The 7,286-nt window shown below is 46.5% G+C and overlaps 1 long non-coding RNA gene across 2 annotated transcripts in view; it reads right to left on the bottom strand.

Moving 5' to 3' along the window:
- The window catches only part of LOC109295632, a 39,748-nt gene that overhangs the window by 5,692 nt on the left and 26,770 nt on the right, over positions 1–7,286 (bottom strand). Inside the window, exon 1 of one of the 2 annotated variants that reach the window (XR_002096792.1) lies at positions 1,095–1,221. The exons of the other annotated variant lie outside the window; for it this stretch is intronic. This is a non-coding gene — a long non-coding RNA (uncharacterized LOC109295632). Of the gene's footprint in view, positions 1–1,094; positions 1,222–7,286 lie in introns of those variants that run through there. 2 annotated transcript variants of the gene reach the window in all.

The raw sequence follows: 7,286 nt of genomic DNA, 5'->3' as shown, positions 1-7,286 counted from the left end.
TACACACAGTATACAGACCAAAAGAAATTAGACCAGAATCAATTACCAATACCTGCACACCCAGTGCACATACACAGAGCACTAATTCATACATCATGCACACAGTGGCATACATGTATATCAGTACACATACATACCACTCACCTACACATACACACAGGTGAGTTCCTAACTTGGGTGTTGTGGTGTGTATGTATGTGCTTGGTGTACTTGGGATACCTTGGGAAAGAGTGAAAGTGTAGGGGATGAAAGTTGCCAGGACCAGGATTAGAGAGACCTGGGATGATGAGCTGAGGCTTGGGGTTACTTTAGGTTACTGCTGGTGGAGACTGAGATGAAAGTTGCCAGTGCTGGGATTAGAACCAGCAGACTGGAGGGGAGTTGGGATAATTTAAGGTTAATTGGTGTTGATTGAAAGCAGAAAGCCAACAGATCAAAGGACCAATGCCAGGGAGAAGCCCAGAGGCTGGAGCTGGAGCAAGGAGGCTACAGGGGAGCCAAGAGGTACATGGGGAGAGGAAAACTGGGAGTGGGGCTGAGGGGGGATGCTGGAGAACAGAGAGAGAGAGTGAAAGAGAAGGCAGAGAGAGATGGGAAGAGGTGGCAGGAGGCAAAAAGCAGCAGGAGCAGGGCTGAGATCCTGCAGAAAGCAACAAGGCTGAGAGCCTGCAGAAGAGAGGAGGCAAAAAGCAGCGGGAGCAAAGCTGAGAGCCTGCAGAAAGCAACAGGACTGAGAGCCTGGAGAAGGGAAACAGATAAGGGACAGAGAGGATCTGAGAGGTGGCAGGAAAGGGGAAACAGAATTGAGAGATCAGGAAAATGGGGGGCTGGAGCCGAGAGAGAGACAGAGACCAAAATTTAAGACAGGGAAGGGACCAGGGCTCAGTAAAACAGAACCCAACTCAGGGTTACAAATGATAGTGGTTTTATTGAACAGGGGAGATGGTGACATGATATTTTATTGGTTCCTTTGCCCACACACACACACAGAGACAATAGCAGCAGGGTTTAAAGAGGCTTGGTGCAGGGGATGAAGTCCCGGAGGAGAGAGAGAGAGTCCAAATTGGATGAGGAAATATGCAGGTGATATCTACCTATCCCAGGCTGAAAGTGGGTCCTCGATGGCCAGTCGGGGTCTCCTTCAGCTCGGTATTGTCCAGAGGGGGCCACCAGCAGAGCCTCTGGGGTGGATAGGCAGTGTGACATGGAGCTGGTCTGGTCCAGATGGAAATGGCGTTCCCAAAGAGTCAGTCTTCACTACCCTTTTTATGGGGCAGACTACCTATGATCTCCTATGGGGAGGGCCTGTCCAGGCAAGGTCAGTCCTGTTCCAGAGGGTTCCAGATGTTCATACTGACCATGTGCAGCCTTGGCACAATGGTGGGTTGCCTCATCTTTTGTTTCTTGAATACTGAGTGTGGTTCCAGTGGCTGGGTCATTGGCCCAGGTATTGGTGTTGATGGTTCGATCATTCAGAAGGAGCTATTTTTAGACCGACTGCCATTGTCTCTCAAGCACCTGCATTTATCTTTATTCATTCAGAAACCAAGTTACATAGGAGGGGTAGGCGTAAGTTACACAACAGGGGAGACAAGATGGAGGCTTGACAATAACCATCCCTCCAGTTATTTTGCCCATTGCACAAACCTCCCCAATTCCCACCTGTCCTCCAAAGGTTTGCTGGCTTGCATTGATGGGAAGAGGGACTTAGTTCTGTCCCAGGCAAAGTTCAACAGGTTTTCTTTACTGAAAACAAGAAAAGTTTGGCAACTTCAACTTTGTAATCTGAGGCACATCTCTTCCAGTGTGTGACCCTTGGGAGAGTTCAGGGGGCAGGAAGAGTGTCCAGGAAGCCAGGATGGTGGGCAGAATGGCTTGGGATGCAGAACTAGAGGAGCCTGGGACAGGGTGTGGGAACTCAAGGATTTGAAGCCCTTTGGACCTACTCATCCAGGGGGCACTTCTGATCCCCCTAAGCCACGAGTTAGTCAGCCAAGGCTTCACAGGTTTGGACTCCCTGCCAGTGTGTGGGACCACCGGTGGTCCTGACATCACTGAGCAGCTTGCTCTCCCCAGCCTCCATGAACCACTCATGCACAGCATGCTATGCTTGTTCTGCACACTGCTTCCTCTGCCCAGGCTTTATGGTTCTCTGAACCTTCCCCCCACCCCAGTCTCATAGATATTGTGAAGGAAGCATGTGGTGATGATGATACACAACTGCAGGTTCTTCTCCTACACCTTGAGGTGCATGCTGCAAGCCTGCTAGTGTGCTTTGAGGTGGCCAGAGGCCACCCCACAGTCATGCAGCACCCCCACAGTCATGCAGCACCTGCTCAGGCAGTAGTTGAAGTGCTCCTTTCAGTGGTCCAGCTGCTTCCTGAAGGGCTTCATGAGCCATGGCAGGAGTGGGTAAGCTGGATCCTTGATGATCAGAGAAGGGATGAGGACAGTGCCAATGACAAAACTGGGGACTTCTGGAGCATAGTGCCCATTCTCCATCAGCTGTAGGATGGGAGAGTTGCAGAAGACATGGGCATCATAGGCACTGCCTGCCTACCTGGTGAAGATGTGGGTGAAGTGCCCCCAGTCATTGATGACATCTTGCAGAACAATGGTAAAGTAGCTCCTGTGGTTGATAAAGGGAATGAAAATGGTTTCAGGGCTGGGCTACTTGACTTCTGAGAGGCTGAGGGAACTGGGTATAGGAGAAGACAAGGCTGAGAGGGGACTTGATATCAACCTTTAACTACCTGAAGGGTGGTTCTAAAGAGGTGGGAGCAAGAGAGGAGGAGTTGCAGCAAGAGAGGTTAAGGTTGGATATTAGGGAAAACTTTCTTACCAGTAGGGTGGGGAAGCACTAGAACAAGTTACCTAGAGAGGTGGTGGAATCTCCATCCTTGGAGGTTTTTAAGGCCTGACTTGACAAAGCCCTGGCGGGTCTTTAAGAAGAGGCTGGATGCCTACCTGGCTGGACTCGTTTGAGTCCCATTTCTCTTTTTGGGGTTTTTTGTTGTTCTCCCGCCCTGGCGGGGGGTCGGGCTAGAAGATCTACTAGGTCCCTTCCGACCCTTAATCTATGAATCTATGAATCTATGAATGATCCAATTGGGAATGGTCCTGTTTTGAGCAGGGGGTTGGACTAGATGACCTCCTGAGGTCCCTTCAAATCCTCATTTTCTATGATTCTAATATTCTATGACATTCTTGAAGACCATAGCCACATCCTGGACAGCATCTCCACCTGTAGACTTGCCCAGGGGTGGCCAGCTTCAAGATGGTGATGGCCAATTGCTTCTCCACAGTGAAGGCTAGCCACAGGCTGATGTCCTGGAGTGTAATGTTGGAGGCCTCCTGGGAGATGATATCTATGAAGGCGTTCCATGTGGAAGTTGATGGCCCAGTCCAGGACACTGGCTGATGGCTCATGGGGAGGAAGCCACGTCCCATGGTGACAAACTATTGCGCCATGTCCAGATGACTGGGTATGAAGTCCTGCAGCCTCCAGAGAAAGTTGCCCAGGGTGACAAGCAGGACACTCCACAGCTTCTGAGTCTGTAGGCTTGGGCTCAGATGGTGGGGTGCCATGGTGGGATGTAGACAGGCTGGGGCACAAACGCATGTGAAATTAACAAGAGAAGGGACTCACTCTGAGGCTTTTCTGGAAGCCTCTGGTCAGGGCACAAGGGAAAGTCCATGATGAGGTGGCTGGGGGTTGAGGGCACAGTTGCCCATGCCCAGCAGCCAGTCATGGGTGGCCTGGGCATTTGCCTGTGCTTGGCAGTCTCTGGTAGCCTGGGTAGCCTGCAGGGAATGCTGGCAGGCATGAAGGAGTGCTCTCTGCCTGCAAGCATCTGCCAGGGTAGGCAGCCTGTTTGCACCCTCTTCCTCTTTCCCCCCTCCCCCACTCCAACTCCACTCTATGCAAAGGGGGTGTGTATACTGTTTACTTCCAGTCAAAGCTAGGTCACTCAGACAAAATCATGTAATTTAGATCAGTTCCTCCCCCCACTTTTTGGACATCTGTACTTGGCCTTAGAGGATAACTTGTTTAGAGAAGTATACACTCTTATAGGCAATGAAAGTTTATGCTTCTCTGAACCAAATAGTCTCCAAGGTGTGACCCTGCCCAGGCTGTTACATAAAAGGACTAAGGGTATGTCTACCCAACAAAAATGGCTACACTGCTTCTGGTTTAAGAAGTAACCCACAGAAATCAGCCCAGCATACTTGAGGGTGCACATCTGTAGTACAGACATACCTGAAGATCATTTGATTATGCCCAGGTCATGCTGACTAGGACCTAACGTAGCAAATTGTCTCCCTGAAATCAATGGAACTACTCAATGAGTAAGGTGCTACTTACCTTGTGTAAATAGAATGAAATCTGGCTCAAAGTACTTTTGATAAAATACAAGACATAAATAAAAACATTAACAACTACCATGGCCTTTTACAAATAGCTTTGTTGATCAATATAATACTCTATGTTGTTAGATTCTCTGATAAAAAAATAATTTCAAACTCATTATAATTTCAGTCATCCTGCTTGTGTTTCCTGTTAGCAACAAATTCTCATCTTCATCTTGATATAATCCCCTATTTAATAATAAAGAAACTAAAAAGTCACCTTTTGATTCATATTTTTATACCAGCTGGTGTTTTATTTTCTCTCTATCTCTCTACTTATGTCCTCCCTGGTCTTGCATACTGACTTTCTTTTTTCTGTGATCCTCATTTAATTAAAATATAAAAATGTCACTCACTTCCTTATAAAACCAATTTCATTTAGCTTCTCCTCCTACCAGCTGCAGGCAAGCTCCTCATCTAAATACCAGTTCTTTTGAATATTTAGTATAGATCTCTTTCTCTTTTTGTTCCTATCCCTTCTCTAACTGCATTCCCCATCTTTTGACACCTGGGATAGTAAAAAAAAAAAAAGAAAAAGAACCTTGAAGGCCAGAGAAGGTCTGGAAACAACCAGCTACAGCCTGAGTGAAAGGTGCAAAGGAAAAGGCAAAACTTTGGAAATGAAAAGCTAAAAATTGCACAGTGCCCAAATAAAATTAACATGGGGATAATTGCTAGGTCAGTGGGAAAAAGTTTCTCTACATCACATTTATGCTATAGAAAGGAGGAAAATGAAATGTCTGTAGTTATTATTATTTCAGTCATTTAAGTAAAGATGCATTTGAGAATTAATTAACAACAATCAGCTGTATTTAAAAGAGTAATGATAGAGGATTGTAGATAAGCATACTACAAAAATCTACTACTCAAAGAAGATATTTATCATAAGTAGTTACCCCTTTGAGATGCTATGCAAGCCAATTTTATAGGTCATTATAACCCCTCCTTGAAAGTGGAAAATACATACCTCTCTTTCAGTACATCAATGGTTGTAATGCCTCTGGCCAGCTACAGAAGTTACACCTATTGTGCAGTACGCATGCAGAAAGTACTCTACAGCTGTAACCAAACAGATGGCCAGGGCCCATAAAAAGCTGTAAAAATCCCACTCTAAGATATCCCTGGGTAGATATGGTATCAGAATTTATTGCTGTAGGCTAGAGCCCCATAACAAATATCTGTACAACATCCCATTGCAACTCATAGTAGGTTGCATTCTGCCAACATCCCATGCATTGTTTCACCCCTGATCACTGTCCGTCAAGGGATGGTTGTCTAACCTAGGCCAGAGCTTGATTCCTCTTCCCAAGTGCCAGGCCAGCTCACCCTCAAGCTGCCATTTCCCCACCCCCCTGGCAAGCTATAAGCTACTGTCTGGTATTATCGCTCAGTGTGTGGATTCCATCTACCCCACCTGGGCATTTGTAAAGGCTGCAGCTTTTGTTTAAGTGCTGTGTTGCTTGTGGACCCTGCAGTCACACAGGGGGCTTTCCAAGATGTACAGTGGGCTTATCGTCTTCTTGTACAGTGTTGTTTTAAAGCAGCTGTATCCAAATCTGTCTGTTTAGCTTGACCCATGCTTCTCTGTCAAGGTTGTACCCCAGTAGAGGACCTGTTCAGTGTTGGTATAAAACACTGTAGGAATAGATCTCAGACTGGATTACTCTGAATGATCATTTCATTTCCATTCACCCCACCCTTTATGTAAATGTAGTGCAATACACAAGGTCACAATACCCAGCCTGCTGGGCTCTCCATGGACCCAGAAACATGGCAGCAGGGGAGCAGTTAGAGTCTGTTTTCTTATGTAATTTGGTCTAATACCTGAGAGTGCTGGGACTACATCTGTGTGTGTGCAAGTTGTGCTGCCCATTATGAGTGTGCACTGTTCAGTACAGTGTTGAGCTCTTTAATGCAACAACTTCTGGACCATACAGGAGACAGTAATCTGCTGAGGCATATACCATTGCAAGTACAGTGGTTTTGAGCACTTTGAAATTGGCACACCATGTTGCACTGGCTAAACATCTCAAGGCAACTACCCATGCAGAGATTTTACTGCTGACCTTCTGAATGTGATGTTTATAGGTGAGGGAAGTCTACTCTGACTCCTTTGGAGCTTGGAGTATACTCATAGGGAAGGATGTGGTTGCTTACTCAGAAGTTCAGCTTGCTCTTGCTCCTCATGGACCTTCTGCCTCTCAAACAACCCCACTCCCTAACCCCCTTGCCACTGGCCTGGAATGAGGGTATGGTGCCAGGCTCAGTCCCTCTACTCCTTTGGGGGGCTTATCACTCTGTGTTGCATTGAGCGGAGCCATAAATCTATTGTCAATGGACCACCCCATCCCTCAAGTCATGTTGCTTTCCTGAGAGAGGCTAGCATGTTTACTCAGATCCATTTGACACAAAACAGATCTGATATACACTGAAAGCTTTTTTAGAGCCCCACAGCCAAGGTGTAACCAACAGGCAAATCTGCACATCTTTGCTGGTGATTTTCCAGGTGCCATTTGAATGAACGAGCATTGCTGCAGGTAAGAATGAGTACTTCCAACAGCTATGAATGAGCACTGCTGCAGATAAGTAGAGTGGGAAATGGAAATTCTTCCTAGCAAAACCACCCCAACTTCCTCCCTCTCTCTCTCTCCCCTTCTCTGACTTCCCTTTTAACAACTGTTTTATAAAGCTCAATTTTCACAGTTAATCTGGAAGTTTTTTTGTCAATCTGCCATGCCATTTTACTTTACCCCATCCCCCGGGCAAGAAGCTAATGTACAAATGATCCCATTTTACTAATTCCAGAAATCCCTTCCTCCTAATGCCACTATCCATGGCTAACAATCAATAGAAGGATTATTGTTTGAATTAATTCT

This window comes from Gavialis gangeticus, unplaced genomic scaffold, assembly GCF_001723915.1.
Source record: "Gavialis gangeticus isolate Ggan-Ray unplaced genomic scaffold, GavGan_comp1, whole genome shotgun sequence".
In the NCBI taxonomy this organism is placed as follows: Eukaryota; Metazoa; Chordata; order Crocodylia; family Gavialidae; genus Gavialis; species Gavialis gangeticus.
The sequence above is the reverse complement of the archived record's forward strand: the minus strand, read 5'-3'. Positions and strand labels throughout refer to the sequence as shown.